General features: G+C 31.9%; 1 protein-coding gene across 2 annotated transcripts in view; it reads right to left on the reverse strand.

Annotated features, from left to right (window-relative positions):
* Positions 1-17,413, reverse strand: part of MGAT4C (MGAT4 family member C) — a 321,451-nt gene that overhangs the window by 228,557 nt on the left and 75,481 nt on the right. For both annotated transcript variants that reach the window (XM_039704049.1, XM_039704047.1), the window contains exon 2: positions 13,067-13,167. The gene's annotated coding sequence lies outside the window, so the exon portion shown is untranslated. The remainder of the gene's footprint in view (positions 1-13,066; positions 13,168-17,413) is intronic.

Consider the following 17,413-nt stretch of genomic DNA (forward strand, 5'->3'; position numbering starts at 1 on the left):
AAAATGGTTTCATTAATTACAAGTCCGTATGTAACCAGATGCATCTTATTTTTCTATCATGTTTTTCCCTTTATCTTCAGGTTATGAATTTCTTCTAGTGAACTATTTATACATTAATTTTTTTAAGTATTTTGTTTCACAGTCAGAAGCATTTTATAGAACTGTTTTTGTGAGGCAATCCCTTCCCTGTTACATAAAAGGACAAAAAATACATACAGGCATTTTGGATTGTTTAGGCATTTTCAGTCTCGATGGCATGTTAAAAGAAAGGAGGAAAAAAAAAAAGCAAAGGTAAAATTTCTAGTACATGAGAAATTGTACAATTCTCTCCGGACAGAGGGTAAAATTCAGGAGTTCCTGCCCTTCTGCAGTGCTTAGAGAAACTCATAGGTTTTTACCAGAGATTTCACTTAAAAAATTATGTATTGTCAGTAATTGTATTAGATATGTGTGTGAGAGGGATTATTTGGGCAAAAAAAGAGCAGTAATATGACTACAGCATTGTTCCTAAGTTGTGCCATGCTTAGCCTTTTTGAGATAGTCCCTCTACTGCATTATGTCCATGATACCCGAACTTAAATTCTTTTTCAGTTTTGTTGCTTTTGGAGAATGAAAATTAAATGCAATTATACCCCCATATCTGGTGGCATACTTGTACTTTCTGTTTTCTGATTTCAAATGCATTCACAGCTTACCATGCTCTAGTGCTGTATATGGAGTTATGAAATTATAAAATTCCCTATGTCTATCAACTAGTCCTAATATTTGTGCATGGAAGTGGTGCCTCATCTTGCAAATAACTGTAGACTTTGTGGTCTAACAAACTCCATAAGTGGGGAAAGATTTCAAATCCATGCAGTTTCCAGATTCCAGATGGAAAGGCCTAAGGGCTTTTATTGTCCTTCAGTAACCATTCCTGAAAGCCTGGGGACCTTGACCATGACTGAATGCAGGATTTACAATGGACAAACAACTGGATGGTAGACTACCTCTACTTTAAGACATTTCATTTTCTTAAAATACTGCCAATTACATTTTCTCTTTCCAGGGCTCATTAAGTTGAAAAAGGTAAGTCACACTGGTGTCACTATGGGTGGTGTTTTATCCACACCCATATCATAAAATTACTGCCATATGATAAATGAGTAGGAACAATATTTTGTGACTAATTCTGATATTACTTGAAGTCCTTCAATAAACAGTTAATTTGTTAACTCTACTGTAGATGTAGCCTTCCAGTTAATCTAGAATGGGATTTGATGCACAGGAAAAAATATATCTTGAATCGTACTTTTGTTGCTCTCATTATACCATTTGTATGAGTTAGATAACTAGACTATATCCAAATTTAAAAGCACATATTGTCTTTGTATTATGGGTGCGTATAAAAGAATATAAAATATGACCTCTTTGAAAAAATTTTCATCAAAAATATCAAATTAATCATGCATATATGAATGAAAATTTGCCATGGTTCCATTGTGAAATGAACTTTGTTACATTCTTTTAGTGTCACATGGATAGAAATTGGTATTTGTATTTTAATTTTATTTTAAAAATAATTCTGAAGTCAACAATAACACTACTATTCCTTTTTACTAAGCCTGCACAAATTTTTCTGGGTTTGTGTTGATATTGCATTTATACTTCAAGACACTCTGAAATAAAGACAGACTATGACTGTATCAAGTAAAAGATTTTACATTGTAGCTTTACCTGTAGAGCAAATCCTTGGCACATCTGGTAATTTTCTAAGCATCATTTAGTACTATAATAATATATTCTTACATCTAAGTATGTTGTCAGTGTGGGTTGAATGGCTCTCATCCAATCTGGCAATTATATGTGATGTTGACATTCTATACTTTTACAATATTTCCCCTGCTTTCATGTGCTAACATTTACAGAGACTATAAAAACAATTTTGTACAAAAAATTTACATTTTTAAGAATAGATTGGTATTGTGTGCACCTGTGTTAAGCTTATTATAAAGTAACCCTTAGCCCCAGAACAGATAATTGAGAAAGTAATAAATGTACTAAATTGTGGTTAAAATATGTGAGAAATTTTGAATGAATTACATTATAAAGGTTCTACAGTACCCATGTGAAAATTGCACATCCTGCCATGAACTGCAACCCATGATGTTCATTATATAGTTAGGAATAAAAGGATATGACAGCAATTATAAACCTCTTCATAGAACATATCTTATTAAACACTACACCTTATCAGAATATAAAAACATACATATTATCATTTCATACATTTTTTTAAATTGAGGAAAATTACTTACATATATGGGAGAAGAAAGTGGCTTATTAGAAGTTATCAAGTGATTTATGCTATTATTTAGACTATTTAAAAGAAAGGAATTCCTGGAAACTTCATAGGCTTTATTCATGCTGTGCAAAGTTTTGGTATTTCTGCTTTTGCAGTCAAATAGAATTTAAAGGAATAATAGATTACCCCAAAATCTAAAAGACAAAAAGTGTTTTACAAGTATTTCTTGTATTTAAATATCAAGCAAGAAAAAAGGTAATTCATTGTTTTGGAAGGGAAATTTTAGTACTTATAAATATAAAAGTTAAAGTACTCTCTCTTTTTCTGTTTTGCAGGTGACATGAACCTTCAAGCAGATGACTGAATTTGAATCAGTTACACTGGGGGTTTTTGGCTTAGAAGTAATTTTTCAATTTGATAAAGCATTTTTTACACAGTCTTATAAAAATAGAATGGCAAAGCTCAAATCAATAATCTTATCTTTTATATAATTGTATCAAATTCCTTCGATTTCTCAAACCTCTGATTTTTGTAGAGTGAGATGATGTGCTAAAGAACAAAAACATTTATCTGCACATCACCTTTTTCTTCAATTAGATTACTTTTTCTGAATTATTTGTGACTGCTCTTCAAACACTAGCCAGTTTTAATGAGCACAAATTGAGTATTTTTTCTTGTTTATTCCCTGCTGTCAAGCTCGAAAAATTTGTACTTAAGTATTTCAGATATTTTCAAGTGCTATATAAATACTTGGGTTCTAAATGGATTATTCTGCATTACTTGATAACATCTGTAAATAAAAAAGGTCTTTAGGGAAATAAAAGGTGGAAACAGAAAAAGAATTACATATATATATATATATAAAATATAGATATAAGAAAATATTGGTTTAATGGATACATTTTTATAGATCAATCCTGAATTTGTGCAGCTGATACATCCTTTTTTGCATTGGTCGAGTTTAATTTTATATTTTTTTTACATCAAGTTTTAAAATCTTCTTTGATAACAGATGATGCTTTAAGGTAAATCAATAGTCATGGAAGCAGTGGAAGTCTTTATGAATATGTTTTCAATTTACAGCTAGAGCCCCTGTACTAATATCTCCAGAACTCACCAAAAAAGTTCAGTAATCTGCAGACTCTCACCTGGTTTTGATGGCTGTTTTCCATCTTTTCATACAACTCAATATATTGTGATAAAGAATTTAGAAGCTGTTTAATGGTTTAAGGTAAGGAGGATTTTAACCTAGTGATGATGGGAGAGGGACACAGTTGCAAACAGCCCTGTGCAAGAGAGGCAGACAGGATTGCTGAGCAGAGGGTTTGAAATGATGTGAGTGACAGGGAATCAAAAATCAACCAAATAGAGACCAGGAGGGGTCACCTGCAGCATTTGTGTGTAAACAAGGAAGTGCCCACAAGTCACCATTATAGGAAAAGGGCCAACCAGACTGCCTCTGGGAAACGGACAGATTGAGGTGTCTCTCTCAAATGCATAAACTTTCCCCCCAACTAAACTTTAATTCAGCCACACCTCAAGCACGTTGCACGAAATCTAAACTGGATTAATTTTAAACATTCAACATAAAATAGAAAAAGAAGCTATCAGAGGTTTTCTTATATTATTTAACAGACCACCCTTATTGATGACTAAATATGTGGTATTAATTCATATTTCAAAAAAATACATATTAAAGACTTAAAACTGTTCAAAGCACTAAACCTGCCTTTCATGAAATTAAAAAAAAATTATGAAAATATGTCTTCTATGCCTACTAGACAATAATAGTCCATTAACAAAAATTATAATAGTCACTTAATTACAGAAACATTATAAACTTAGCTTTTCTTTCCTACAGAGTGCACTTATTTGTAGATCTTATATGAACATACCGCCATTGAATTATTATAGACATTATTTGTGCAAGTGTAAGAATCTGAAATAAGCTTCTCCTTTTCAGTGTGTAATCCACCCATTTTGCTTTTGCTGGTTTCTAAACTCATACAAGTTTAAAAGTTTTGGAATTTTTTTAAATGATCCCTCAATTTAGAGTACTGTATTTGGTCTGTTAAAATATTAAATTTTGTTCTCTGCTAAAGCTGGCTGCAGTTGAAGCCTTAGTAAATGGTCTTCTTTCATGTGAAGAAGGGAGAAGAAAGAAAGAGTGCTCTAAATTGTAAGGTAATGGAGCATAAAATGTTCATTATTTAGTACTCTGAATGATAAAAGATTAGTCATCATAATTCCATATTTTAAAATTATTCTACAACTTCAGAAGACAAACTCTTTATAATGCACTATTAAAGATTATTTGAAAATGAGCTTTCACTTAAACAAGTCTCATATAGTGCCTTTTGAAAATCAGATTTCTTCAGCATATTGAATACCAGCATTATACTTTCATTAACATATACAACTACATGGAAGCAGAAACAATAAATGCTGTTTCATCTTAAAACAATGAAATAAAAACTTTTCCTTTGAAAATTACAATAAGTTTTAGAGAAAGAGTCATTATTTTATAATTATCATATATAATTGAGAAATGTCTAATTTTTTACCCTCTCAATATCTGAAAACATACTAGTTCCTCCCTTCATCAAATATTTGCTTTTATTTACAATGTCAGTCTATTTATAATGGAAAAACCTTGAGGATTTTTGTATGTTTTATAACTAAGAACTGAGATTATTTCAGATTAAATAATTGGTTAACAACCTTTGCTGGAATAACCCCCATTGGTAAGAACCCTTTGGAAGTGGATGATGTGTCAAGAAGAATTTGTGGTGGTTCTAGATCTGTTCAAAATATTTGAAAAATAGCTGTATAATGTAAGAAGAAATATCCTATTTACAGACAATTTAAAACAATGGAGCATATTCTAGGACATGTGAGGAGACAAAATAGTTTTCAAACATGTTACAGGACAATAACGAGCAAAAAAGTAGCCTTCTTTGTAACTGAGATTAATAGAAAAAGAACTAATGTTTGCATTGAAAAGATTCAGAATGTGAGGTTGTTCTTATTTCAAAAAAACCCACTCAAAGTAGGCCTTCTCTTTAAAACTGCTAGAGGGAAGTACAATAGCTGGCAGACAAAAATCTTCATGCAATATTAGAATGATTCACTGGTTATTAAATGTATATTCTCCCTTACAGCTTGACAGGTACTAGCCAGACCTTCAACAGTTACTATTTAGTAACAGTACAATACATCTGAAAATTACCATCTTTTGCTTGAAGACAATTTGTCAATCCCAATGCACCAAGCCCAGCCAGTCATTACACTTTGCTCAGCGTGCAGGTATTCTGGGCTCTGGAACTCAACTTTTCACACTCTTTTTTGCTCTGTTTTGGTCGCGGTTTCGTTTGGTTTGGTGGGTTGTTTTTCTTTGTATTTCTTCCAGATTTGCAAGTTTTATTCCATGCTCTAATCAAAATTAAATTTCTGCCACTTCAGATGTCAGGTCACTTGGAAGCCACATTTTTATATCACTTTGCTAAGTCTTATTATTTAAAATACAAGATGACATTTCTAAATTAAGTTCAATGACTGAATGACTGCAAAAGAAAATTTCGCCCAGCAAGGAAAGTAGACTGAAAATCCTATGCATATATTAATGTAAAAAGTCTGAAAAACCTAATGCTGCTTTTCTGCTGGAGCTCTAACTAGTGCTATAACATTTATTAAAGAGAACTCACTACTTAAGTGAGAATAGTTGATAGTTTTAGCAACTATTGAAAATATATGCAGATCTTAATGACCCATTTCTTTTAATAAAATCTTTTTGTCCTTTTCACAGCTAGGCAAAAATAGATTTCAGAAATTAGAACAATCAAGGAAGAACTTCGGCAAATTGAAATGAAAAAGGATAATATAAACAAAATAAATTTTAAAGACCAAATTAGAGATAGTAGTGCTTTATTGAATAAGTAATTTCCATTTAAATTAAAATAGTAATGAGAACTTCCCCAGTGACAACCTTTCAAGAACTTTGAAATCATTGTATACAAGGGGTGATAATGATGATGGTGATCTTTGTTTTTAATTATTTAGAGAAACATACATCTACAGACATGTTAACATCTGAATTTATTATTCACTTGCCCAATTGATTATTGATTAATATCTCTTCCACGTCCCAGATTACTTCCCAATTAATATCTCCTCCACTTCCAAGGTTCCATTTTCATTGATATATCTTGATAAAATACAAATAATCATGAAGGGAACTGATGGAAATAATAAAATTATAAAAACAAATTTTTTAGATTTTCGGTAAGTATTCAAGTCAACAAAGCAGTAGTACCGTATTGTCTGACACAGAAACTTCTAGTAATGTATATATTTATTGTCTTAGTGACAATTTGCTATTATGAACCAGTAGCACATTTCCATAGCACATGAATAGATGTAATAATAATTATGAGGAAAAAAGTGAAATACATTTTTTTTGTAAAAACAATCATGATTAAACAATAGTCATGATATAAAACTCTGAAAATGTAGGCTGTTCTTAGTATATTAGGACAGCTGGAACTTCAGGAAAGCCAAAGGCTACTTAATCTAACATTGAAACAAAATATATTTTTTTGACAGAGTTGAGAAATAATCAACAAAAAAACCAAAAAACCAAACAAAAACCATCCAGACAATGAACTAACCAAAAAAAACCAAACAAACCCCCTCACAAAAAATGAATTGGTGGTGCATTCCAGTGTTAAATAAGTTTAGTCCTAATTGTTGTTACAATAGGCACAATTCTCATATTTTTCCCATTCCTCTTCCTCCCTCACTCCTATCATAGTGTTGCCTCCTCAATTCCATCATTAGAGTAACCCCTCTGAGATCTGAGTATGCAGGAAATTTTTGTTTATTTTTCCCCCTATGGTATGATCTACACTTACCACTTACTAGGCAGAATTAATTTGTGAGGGGATCAGACGAGCACATTATGGAGCAACAGAGCTAGAAGTAATATTCAGCTGAGAATAGAAAAGGAAATAAGGAAAAGTGACTGATATGACTGATATGTTGAGATTGCCTCAGTTATGTCACCACTATGTAATCAGGTCATTGTGGGGTGGGTCTTATCTCTCCCTGTGTGTATATATGCATATATGTATATATGTATATGCATGGATTGATTTTATACTTGATATTAATGGAAATTGTATATGACATCAAAGGGGAAAAATAAGTATTTTAAAACAATTAGTATGTTATTACTTTTAGAGGTATTTCATATATAAATGCTGTCACTGATAAAGAGAATAGAAAAACAAGAGAACTTTCAAAAATATTTTATCTTTTTTAAGGGATATTTTCTTTGTTAAGAAAGAAAAAAGAATCTTTTATTCCTATATATTTTGAAAACTCTCCAATACACCACCAGGAAAGCTCTCATTTCCTCAGCAGGAAAAAAGCACCTTATGATTACAAGTTGTCTTTTTTCTAAGAGGAGTTTTAACTTCATTTCTTCCTTATTCCTACAGTTCCATACAATTATTTTGGACACAGAATGTTCCCCAGAGTTCCAGTTTGTTTTTATAGAATCTAAAAGCACAAAGCCAACGGTAAGAGCCACAGAATAATAAAAACAAAAAGTGGCAAAGATATTAAAAGCCAGAGCTGGACACCAAATTTATGACAGTTATGAAGATGCAAACTGAAGAGAGAATATTTCTTGCTTGGACTAGGAAGCTGTAAAAATTGCTATTAGACAATTATGCTGGGAGTTATTCTACCATATTCCGAGTTTGGTAAACTTAGCCTGGTTTAGGTCAAAGGCTTTCTAATATATCAGAAATTATGCAGTTGCAATTTACCCATTACATTTCACCCTTTCTTTACAACTTCCATCACAGTATCAGCAATTAACCTAATTGTACAACCACTGCCAATTTTCATTCATATGTAATAGTTACAGGCCAGGAAGGTCAGGCTCTTTCTACATAGTCATAGAAATTAATAAAGCTCTGCTATTTCCTTCATTTTTGAATTATCACAATCTACTTTCTAGATCTTTGTGTGTTTTTTTTTTCTTCCACATAGATGCTCTTATCTCCTCTTGAAGGGATATTAGTTTTTACTTACTATCTGTAATAAAAATACACATACTCACTAAGAAATATACTCTAAACCCCACGTTTTTATGATCACTTAATCTTTAATTTCTTTCACCATTAAGAATGTTTCTGTTACTGTCTTTATCTACTGTCTTTTGTTCCATGTCACTTATCTCTTCACTCCAGCAGTCCAAGATATGCCATTCTATTGTTCAAGGGTGGAGTCCTCTAGCAAGGAGTGTTCTTGCTCAGGACATAAGCATGGCCATATAACTCCAGGTATCATAGAGAAAAGAAAATCTTGCAGATTTTTACTTATGCAACTATCCTTTAAAAGATAACATTTTTTAAAAATTACTTTGCCATATGATGACACACAGCCTATCAAAAAATCAACTGAGAGTGAACTGAATATTCAATTACTTTTTCAATTTAAAAAAAGTTATAAAGAAAGCTCCTGTAGACAGGCAACCATTTCACAGAGTATTACTGTTCTTTGCAAGAACAGTATTCATATTTTTCTCTGCTCATTGAATGTATTTTCCTGCCACTAAATAACTCAGCTTAATTTCTCAATGTCAAATCATTGCTGATCCTGCATTCTTTGCCAGCTTTCAAAGCAGACTATTTGTTTTGCAGAAGCTGTGTACAATATTTTACTGAAAGGGCAGGTTTGTTATTCTTTCAATCAAATTCAAAAAGTTAAAATATTTTTTAAAGTAATAATGCAACATCTTTTTTTTGCAACATCTGTTAAATAGAAAATTACCTTTAGGTAACATTTCTGCACCTCTCTGACACATTTGAAGAGAGGCAGGGAAATGAAGAACACACTGAAGAACACAATTCTTCACGTCCTATTCTCTTGTATCTAGTGACTATTACTCCAAGTAATTAGTGTCCCTCTACTAATTTCTAAGTGTAGGTGTGATAAAGTTCACATTTATTGGTTGTTTTTAATGTGATAAGATGTCTAAAAATTACTCTGAGTTCTTACAGCCAAAGAACCATGTTTAGAGATAAGAGATTTTGAGATAATTTCCCTTCCCTTACTAATTCTTGCAATGCAATTCTTTAATAAAAGACCCTAGTAAGCAGTTTATAAAATCTAATCTGCAAAACACAGAAATAAAAATCTTTAAGAAAATTAAATTGACTTCTGGCTTGTTTTATGTCTCATTGAATATTAAGTTTTTAATGTGATAAGATGTCTAAAAATTACTCTGAGTTCTTACAGCCAAAGAACCATGTTTAGAGATAAGAGATTTTGAGATAATTTCCCTTCCCTTACTAATTCTTGCAATGCAATTCTTTAATAAAAGACCCTAGTAAGGAGTTAATAAAATCTAATCTGCAAAATGCAGAAATAAAAATCTTTAAGACAATTAAATTGACTTCTGGCTTGTTTTATGTCTCATTGAATATTAAGTAAACAGCTTAAGAACTAAAAATAACCAAATTAGCATTATTAGTACTTTAAGATTTGAAACATGAGATTAGATCCTGATCTCAGGTTTTCCATATGTTCTCATGCAAATTTTCCATAGCACTTCCATAATTTCTTATCACTAACAATGATTTTATTATAAAGTTGAAGACTTTTTTTTTTAAATAGCAGATATCATCGAAAGTATTATAAAGAAGTTTACAGGTTTTAGGTTGGGGATTGCATCTGCACCCAAATTGCATTCAGTAATTGTAGCAAATTCTCTACAAATGCTACACCTGAAGCAGATGGAAGAAGATTGCATCAGGAGATTAACCCTTACAAATTACAATAGTTTGTGATGCTCGTTTGCATTTTAATCAGATATAAAAGATTTATTCCTGAAATACATCAAGAAATACTATTTTCACCTCCTGAAATGCATCAGGGAGTTTATAGTCAATCAAATAAAATATCTTGCACATATTTACTTTCTATATCTTCCTCTCTTAGGTATAAAATATTACATGCATGTAGGTGTCAATGATTTTATTAGCAACTATATTTAAACTCATCAAAATAGAAACCAGATTTGATTTGATATGTCAAATCCTCTTTGCTAAGGATTAAACTTCTGAGGTGCAACTATATTTAAGCACATCAAAATAGAAACCAAGAAGTGATTTGATATGTCAAATCCTCTTTGCTAAGGATTAAACTTCTGAGGTTAACAAAAAAAGATGAATTTATGGTTACATTAGAAACATTTAATTTTCTGCAAAATGCTGTGCGACATAATACCATCAGAAAGATATAGCAGGCCATGTGTAGTGAGACATTAGGAACACTGTATGATTTGAAGGTATAGAGAATAAAGACTTGTCATGTTCCTTCTTGTGACCAGAGGAAGCATAAATTGGAATTAGTTTTGTCAGGCACAAGGACTGAACTGCAAAATTCGTCATCTGAATAAGCATATCTCACATTCTTGACAAGTAAGTACCAAAGAGATATTGTTAAAATATTCTTATACTGACAACTATTTAAAGAAAATTGGTTTTTCCATTGAATTGTAAGCACTTTTTAAATTAATAGAAAAAGAGTAAGTCAAATAGTGAAATTCAATGAACTAAAGAAACTGCATGTCAGCATATTGCTAATAGTGACATTTAATTCAAGTATTGAAGAAAATAGTTTATCAATATTAAGAATGTATTTTCTAACAATGTTATCTGAAGAATGAGCTACTAATAATAGAAATTAAATTTTTTTGAGAAGTAATACAGAGTAGAAACTTGTCACCACAGCTCATTAAAAAATTATCTGTAAAAAATTACACAGGCACTACAGGTGGAATCACTGATGATAACTGTTAATCCTAAATGTATGCTTGGTTTCTAAGTATTCCTTACCTTTTCCTAATCCAGTAAATTATTTTCCACAAGTTAACTTGTTTTATTTTTCTGGACCATAAATGTAATGGCATAAAAGTCTCATTAGCTTCTGGGCTCAGTTTTGACAAGAGTTTTTAACATGTACTTCAAAAATATATAAAGGTAGAGTGCAATAGTTAATTTAGAGTAATCTGGAAGGAAAAACTAGCATCACCGTATTAGACCTGTCATTAGAATTTCCTAATAGTTTGATACAGAAGGGATTTTTTTTTTCTCTAGAGACATTTCCCCACTACCAATTTATTAACAATAATATTAATGCACACTTAGTCCTTTTATTATTCTAGGCTTTAATATTTCATTATGATGATTTTTACTCTGCTTCAGACAATAACTTGTTTGGTCATATTCCTTAAAATTTCAGATATAAATTCTCTTTCGAGACACTCAATAGAATTATAGAGTGGTTTTTTTGTTGGAAGGTACCTTACGAGACCTTCTAGTAAACCTACCTGCCATGGGCAGAGACATCTTTCACTAGATCACATTGCCTAAAGCTCCTCCATCTTGACGATGAACACTTCCAGGCATGGGGCATCTACAACTCCTCTGGACAATCTGCTTTAGTGTCCCACAACCTTCGTTATAAAAAATGTTTTCAGTATGTCCAATGTAAACCTACATTCTTCCAATGAAAAGTCATTGCCCCTTGTCCTGACAGTGCAAGAGCTGGTTAAAAGCCTTTCTCCATCTTTCTTATAACTGTTCCTTTATATATTAAAAGAATGTGATAAGATGCCCCTTAAGTCTTTTCTTCTCCAGACTGACCAACTGCAACTCTCTTAGCCCGTGTTCATAGCTCAGGTGTTCCTGACCTGCATTATTTTTGTGGTCCTTCTCAGCACCCTCTCTAAAAGATCCATGTCCTTCTTGGACTGGGAACTCCAATACAAGAGAAAAGGCTTCTTTTAATAAGCAATATTTCCTGAAATATGTTGCATATAACTAGCCCTGAAAGCACGTCTTCCTGCTCTCATCAGAAGCAAAAATGGTGATTTGTAAATTATTCATAAACGTCTTTCTCCTTGAGGCAATATCTGACCCACAAATATGTAAAGGATGAAAAATGTCTCTCTTAGAGATAAAAGAAATGCTGATTTATATAGAATTCATTAAATTCCCCTTGATTTAAATTAATGTTTTAAGTGAGCATTTTACATATTATGTTTAATGTAAAGGACTGATTAAATAGATATGCTTTCTCTAATCTGTCTCATAAAATAACAAAACAGGTATTCTTGATGACACTGCTTTTACTGAATCTTATTTCAAAAAAGACATTCAGCATCACATAAATGACCAAGACTTGACAAGTCAGCTTTGTTTGCTGTGTGCTCAATTAACTCTTTCCATGCCACTTGATTATTTCAGTTAAGCTTGGCCAGCTTTTGTTTTCTGCTTTAGAAAAAAAAAATAAACAAACTAAAATCCCCAAACAAACAAAAACATCAAAAGATAATTACATTTGTCTAATATCTACATCGCAGTTTTTATACCCTTTTTCATTTCCCCTCATGTCACATTTTCATTTGCATACCTGAATTCTTGTATTAATGATACCAAGTTATATAGAGGACAACAGGTTTGCAATTTCACTTCCATATTTCCTTCATGTAGGTGTTTTATTTTTTAACTTATAACTTAGAAACTACCATGAGAAATTTTTAAAAAGCAATAAATTTTGAAAGAGACTGCAAAGAGCCCCTCACACTATGGTTGTCATTCATGTCAACACATAATCTTAATAACAATGCCTACTAAATACTGAGGTTTCTGTTTTCTTATAGTGATTTTTTAACATTAAATATTTAGCATTAAATATTTCACTTACCTTTTAACCTCACAAAATCTAGTAGCTACCTGAAGGCCTTGACACTAAGTTTTAAGGTCACACAATGAAATCCAAGATATGGCTGCTTCACTTAAAAAGACCTGCAGAGGAAAAAAGAAATCCATGTAAATATTTCACAATACCTTTTCTTTTTTCTTCTTTTTTTATACATTGCTTCACTTTACAAAATCATCCTATTGTGTACAAATAGCTAAACTTTTTTAGGATAACATTCCTTTCCTGGTGCTGTCATAGGTTGGTCCATACACTGTGTAATTCTTGAGGAGAAAAACTTTCCAGAGATAAATGGATATTCAAGGGACAAAACCACAGAATTTACATTCCTTACATGTGGTGACTGTTCTGGGAAAATTCATACACATAGTCTCATACACCCAGTGGAGCACTGACATTTCCATATGCAAAAGTGCAAGGCAAAATTGGAATGAGCCTTTTATCAAACTAGAACAGAGAAGAACAATGGCTGTATATTATTTTTTGTTTCTCATCTTTGTGATGAAATGTTTCAGTGGTGTAGTGGAAAAGCACTTGCACACAGTCCATTTAGAATGACAGAATTAAGATTCTGAATTATGAATGGTTTAGGTTGGAAGAGATTGTCAAAAACCTCCTGGTTATTTCTTGGCAAATTGCCAAATTTTAGTTCGTTTTCAGAAATAGAAATGAAACTTGAGAAGGGTTTTGTGGACAAATTTGTTTTTTACTGTATTGTAGGAAAGGACTTGGATTATGGAGTCACAAAGTAATCACAGAAAGTTACTAATTAGGTTGCCTTTAAACTCTTCTCCTCTATCAGTAGCTGCCTTTCCACTAAAACAAGATTGCTTAAGTTAAATATGTCATGCAAGCCATGCATACCATAAATACTGCCATATAGAAACCATGAAGCATCACCATCTTCTCTTTAATAAATGTTTTCTATATTGCAGGATTTGGAAACTATTTGTATTGAAAGATGGGGCATAATGCATAAAAAAAAAATTAATTCCATAAGATGGCAGGCAATTCAGGCAGAAATGCATTTATTTTCTATCAGAAAATCCAGCAAAAATATTTAGCTAAAATATTATAGTTCAGTCTGCTACCCCCAGTGATGGGATACATCTAGTTTTCCTTTTGGGAACTCTTTATGCTGAAAAACTTTAATTTAGCTATAAAAGTGTACTTCTAAAGGTATAACAAAATTATTTCTGTAAGTATAATTTTTAGAGAAAATATCCCTTTATAGTTCACTTAGATATGTCTGTTTATGAGATGAAAATTCACCATCCAAGCAATAAAAAAAATCTAAACTAAACAGAATCAAAAATATAGATAACTGATATAACAAAATTTATTGAAGGTTTTAGTACTGTAATCAATCTATCCTATTCTCTGTGACAGAGTGCTCTAGGTTGGTGTTTAAAGTCTAGTTAAGATTTTTGTTATGTATAAGAAGAGAAACCTTTAGGAAAAATGTCTTAAAACTTGTAAAAGACAAGTAAGCAATAACTCATAAATTCAGATTTTCTCAGGTGCTTTGAATTTGGATTTCTCACAAGTTCTCTTAGGAGGCAACAGGAAGAATTTTGATGGAGAACTTAAAACTCTTATTCCCTGTTGGAACGAACAATTGATACAATGCACACAACAGACAGGAGCACTTTTAGAAATCTCACTATATATGTAATAAAGCAACATGAATGATTTGTTAGCTTTCAGTTCTTCTGTCATGTCCTTTGCTCAGCCTGTGTATTTGATATTCTGTCTCAGAGAAGAGATATAGCAAGCACTCCTGAATACCTGAAAAATTAACAAGAACCATTATTGTTTGAATATGCCTGTGCTTAGCCCCTTCTTATGCTCTCTCAGATTGTGGGGAATATAAAGTTACTTACCTAATATAGGAACAGATTCCCAGAAGACAAGGAAAAATAACGGATTGTGAAGATGATGTGTATCAAAACATTTATTACTGCAACACTCTAGTAGAATGTGTGCATAATTCAATTGTTTGTTTTGCGTTTAAACACGCATAAAATCCCCGAGACTTTCTCTGTCCTAGAGCTTTCTGAACTTGTGGAAGAGAAAAAGAACTTCAGACTTTTATTTCTCTGTTACAAAAGTTACATAAGGTGTGCCTCCTGACCTACTCCCAACTAAAATTTTTTTTAATAGCACCTTACTATTTTTGTCTCCAGAGAACAGGCCATATTTGTCCAGCAGTCACTCACCCATTAGTTCTGAACATGACATTTTGTGTAGAAAATATCCTTGGAAATAACAGGCATGGACTCATGTGAGAATATCAAGTAATATAAGCTACTACACATTTCTTGCCAAAGTATACAGCACAGAGACAGATCACCAGGTAATATGAGAAACACTGTGTATTAGTAAGCCAATCATGGTGTTGGGGTTTTGTCTTTTTTTGGTTAAAGTACAGGAAAAAAAAGGGAAGTGGTCGAAGTGAAGACAAATTCAAAACAAAAGCAATATGGGAGTCTCTCAAAAAAAACCAGCCTACACCTGCACCAGTGCTAATTCAAGTTTATATATAAAAGAAAATTTCCCCTCTGAAACAAGAGATTATATTCAAGTTCAAGATTTGTGAGGAAAACAAAACTATGATCTTTTTCTGGATGAAGTTTCACTAAAATCAAAACTCTCCATGTTCTTAAAAACATCTCTCTCTCTATGTGTGTCTGTACAAAAAATAACAACAGGCCAACTTAGGTGAAGTGTCTCTGTGTCACTTGAACTTCTCAAGCTTTGAGGGATGTAAAGAACTCTATATACTTATAGCATTGTGCTGATTTTAGGATGAAACTTATACTGAAAGGATTTAAGCTTTTTTGTTAAAACACTTAAGAAAACATATGTATTAAAAATCACATTATACACAATACTTAATAGATTTCCAAAAATAAAAAAAGACACACAATAATATCATGAAGTAACTCAAAAATTATAACCAATAAACGAACTAAAAAGCACTGAAAACTGCCTTATCACTTTCTTTAGAGTGGAATATTGTATGCTAATATCAGTACATATAAAGTCAGAAAATACATTGAAGAAAAGTCTTTGAAAATATAGGCCAACTTTATCTACTGGCTGTAATAATTTTTATGAGTCTAAGGAAAGAAAATATTAGTTGGAATAAAAGAAATCATATATGTGAAGTACAGACTGATAAACCGACATGAAAAATATTTATTTCTACAAAATAGGTAGGAAATAGGTTTTATAGAAATAGCTTTATTCTGACTATGGAGAAACATATAAATTTAGTGAATACATGATACAGCACCTACTAGGCCAAGTACTCTTGCAAGAGATGTGCAATACGAGTAACTTAACCAACACTGTAGAGAAGGTAATGCTAATATAGGTGGTCTTTGTTTAGCAACATCTGTCCTTCAATCACATACGAAACAAATTCTAGTTATCCAATACTGAATTATCATCAAACAACAGAATTTTGATACTAAAACAGCATTCAGAAATAAACATTAAAATTAAAGTAGAAAGCAGGGATTGTTCATGGCAATGTGTGCACAGAACAAGAGGGGTTTTTGTTGCTGTCACTGAACCACTGCTCATCTGGAGACATGATTGCCAGCCACCTGGTTCAGAAATGTAGAGACATATGGTGCAGTTATTAATACTGACCCAAAGTTATTCCAGACAGCATATTCCAAGTTTGAAAAAAACCCTGATAAATATTCATTTAAATATGTAAATAAATGTATTCTATTATAAATTCTATTCTATAAATGCACATGCTTTCAGTGCCAAATCAAAACCTCGTAAATGCTAGGAGTTCACAATAGTTTTGGAATATCCAATAAAATTAAATCTAAATGAGACCAGTAAAATAAAAATATAACAACATGCTGATCAGCATTCAAATACAAAATGTGGCTAAGATCTGAATTAGCATAGCTGCTTTGCAAATAGCAACAAGCCAAAATTAATGAATGAATGTTTTAGAAACAAAATGGTAGAGATTGCAATCCTACTGATCAGAAAAGGATAACCCAGAACTAAATAACAGTTATAAAAAACAACTCAGTTGTCTCTTATACTTATTCCATTTACAAATCTCATTCCATATTTTCCATTCAGTGCATGAGTGCATTTTTCCAATAAGTTTCCCCAAACAAACCATTTTAATGAAATACTTGTGCAATTTTCAGCTGTGCTTAAATTATACAGTTTACTATTCTAATAAAGTTACAGGCAGAATTATGCATCAAAGGTGGGAAAATATATAAATAGGATTGTTCTGGGCCGGGCACATAAAGTAGCAGTAAGGATTATGAGCTACATGCAGGTGTTAAG

This window comes from Passer montanus, unplaced genomic scaffold, assembly GCF_014805655.1.
Source record: "Passer montanus isolate IOZ18808 unplaced genomic scaffold, ASM1480565v1 scaffold17, whole genome shotgun sequence".
In the NCBI taxonomy this organism is placed as follows: Eukaryota; Metazoa; Chordata; class Aves; order Passeriformes; family Passeridae; genus Passer; species Passer montanus.